The following is a 2,863-nucleotide window of genomic DNA, read 5'->3' on the forward strand; positions in this document are numbered from 1 at the left end:
ATATATATATATATATGCATATATGTATACATATGTGTAAACATGTATATGTGCGTCTATATACATAAAATATATACATATATCTCTATATATGTGTGTGTGTGCGCGAGCGTGCTTACATCGGTCTACAATAACTTTATTGCCATGGTAGTAAAACGCAGCGTTAATTTAACTTGCAATAAATAACTTAATGAAAAGCTATCCAAAATTAGTGGAAGTATGACTCAGTACTTTGGTCATCCTTTAACTAATATTACGACTTTCACCCGATTAAGTAGGGATTTGATTGGATTGTCCATATTTATCTACTCTATTTGGTGAATACAACTTTCAACTATGAAAATGATGTAATTTTCTACAATCGTGATTGCAACTTTCTATCAAGGTTCTCTTATACTTGTTCCATTGGACTGAGGCTTAGACCACCCATTTCTGAGAATCGATTCAGAGTTTATTTTCCAGTTGTATGGTACCTTTCTTGTATGATATGAGTGTCCCTTATCTTGAAAAAGAGTGGTCTTCTTAAAGATTCTTACATTGGAATAGATTGGTAATACATCATTCTTTTTGGAGTTTTTCGCAGTATTTCGATGCATTTACATTTCCAACAAAAATGAGCTCTGGTTTGTTTATCTCTCAAGCAGCCCTCCATGCTGTCACATCGACTTCTCTGTGTTTCAATCTTTTGTTTTATTTATTATTTATTTTATTTTAATTATTTATTTATCTATTTATTTGTGCCACCCATACATGTGTTTCGAACTGAGAAATTGGCATAGTATTGAAGACCAAAACTGTCATGCTTGTAGCAGAGCTAATTCTCTAGGCCCCCTTAAACTGTTTGGTCTTATTAGCCTTTGAAATCATAAGCTTCTTTCTTGCAAGACTGTCCATATCCAAAGTCTTTAAATACTGTTATTGAGCAATACATATATAACATATCCATAGAATTTGTAACCTCTCTAACAGTTGCACATCGATAATTAATAACATCATTTTTCACTGCCCCTTTTTTTTCCATTTCGGAAACTTTTTGCTTCCTTTAGATCTTTTCTCACTTGGAAATGTTCTTCTTCGGTTTATCTTTTGATTATGTTAGTCATTGTTTGGTGATTAATTTCTCAAGTAAGCTTTCCGCATTGATACCAGTGGATTTTTAAAAATGCATCGCTATTTGTTTTTCCCCCCAATTGTTTTCATTGTTGTGTTGTATGAAATTAATATTACAATAACTACTATATGTACCGGCAAACAAAGAACGAAAAAAAGACAAAAAATATTTAATTAGATCAAGAAAAAAAGAGAAAAGAAAAATCAACGGATGACTAAAGGTGTTCATATATATACGTAGGTATATATATGAACAGATACACGTACGTGTACGTACGTACGTACACACACTCACACATACATACACGAATACATACATGACGTTTGAAAAACTCGTATTCGAGTATTGCCCTCGCCTGGTCGAAAGCCCTACGTATGCAATGTTCGTACATGACTCTTCAGTCTAGCCAAAGATCTACGTTAATTTCAATGATTGTTTTTGAAGGCAACGGCCAGCCATTTTTGTGACAAGTCTTACTTTTCCAAGTGATGCCTGTTCATTATAATTTTATATAGTAGGGAAAATATTTGCACAGATCCAATCCCACTCTCTGAACATGGACAATATAAACTCGAAAAGAAGAACTATTCCACATCATCGAATATTGTCAGTGTGGCAGGTTTTCTCTCAGAGTTTCCCTTTCCTAGAGAAATGTTGTGACAACAACAGAAGGGCCTCCCACTCCCAGTGGGCCAACCGCGCGCATGGACACCAACCTAGGTATTTCCACGTCAGGTTGCCCTTGGGCGCTACTGGTTACATACATACATACATACATACATACATACATACATATAATGTTGTTTTTTTATGTCCAGTTATATATAAAAAGAAATTTAGCATCAAACTGAAGGATTACTCAATACTTTTAGCAGCGTACATGTTTACTGAAGGTGAGCAAATCGAAACTTCGAAGTCACTATCGACATCATTGTAAAAATTTAATACACTCACACAAACATATATGTCATTATTCAGTTTTATCTCAAGATTTCTTGTCAATAGAGAAAGAGCTGGTTTCTAACCTAGATCCAAGGCTCCTTCATTGGAATTTCAACATCAACAATAGGGTATTTTTGTATGTATATGTGAAGATTTGTATGCTTTGTTTTATGTATGTATTCTCATGTATATAGTTGCATATCTAGACATGCTCATATATACTTCAATGATAAACTTCTGGAAAGTTTTACAGATTTTTACAGTTCCAGTGATTGATTGAATTTGTAGTCTTCGAATCAGCTTTTTTCTTTCTGGCTTTGAGAAGCCTAATTTCTCAAGATTGGTATTTTGGCAGTGTGCTACATATCTCAGGGCCCCGATAATTACAGGTATAAATCAGAACTTGTAATCTGGATAGAGTAACTTCAGATTTCTCAATAGCTCAGCATAGGTGTTCTCTTTTTCACTGATCTTCAGCTTTATGTTAACAACCGCTGGGCAGCTAATTTCCACAACTGTACACAATTTCTCTTCTCTATCCCAAATCATTATACCAGGTCTCTTATGCTTACATTTTATTGGGGTTTTCACTGAGACATTCCACCAGTACTGCTGGTTCTTATTTATTTGTCCTCGGGGGTTACCTTTCCGACATATTTCATTATATAATGTCCTATCTACAACATCATGTCTCATCGGTAGATAATACCGTGATGACATTTTCGGACAACTGCTTATGATGTGGGTGATATCTTCGGTATGCATGTATGTATGTATGTATGTATGTATGAATACACCCACACATGTAAC

The 2,863-nt window shown here is 34.6% G+C and overlaps 1 protein-coding gene across 1 annotated transcript in view; it reads left to right on the forward strand.

The window, feature by feature from the left end:
* Window positions 1–278: 278 nt before the first annotated feature.
* The window catches only part of LOC106876493 (peptide chain release factor 1-like, mitochondrial), a 20,242-nt gene continuing 17,657 nt past the window's right edge, over window positions 279–2,863 (forward strand). Inside the window, exon 1 of the mRNA XM_014925066.2 lies at window positions 279–550. The gene's annotated coding sequence lies outside the window, so the exon portion shown is untranslated. The remainder of the gene's footprint in view (window positions 551–2,863) is intronic.

The sequence above is a fragment of the Octopus bimaculoides genome, chromosome 5 (assembly GCF_001194135.2).
Source record: "Octopus bimaculoides isolate UCB-OBI-ISO-001 chromosome 5, ASM119413v2, whole genome shotgun sequence".
Classification (NCBI taxonomy): domain Eukaryota; kingdom Metazoa; phylum Mollusca; class Cephalopoda; order Octopoda; family Octopodidae; genus Octopus; species Octopus bimaculoides.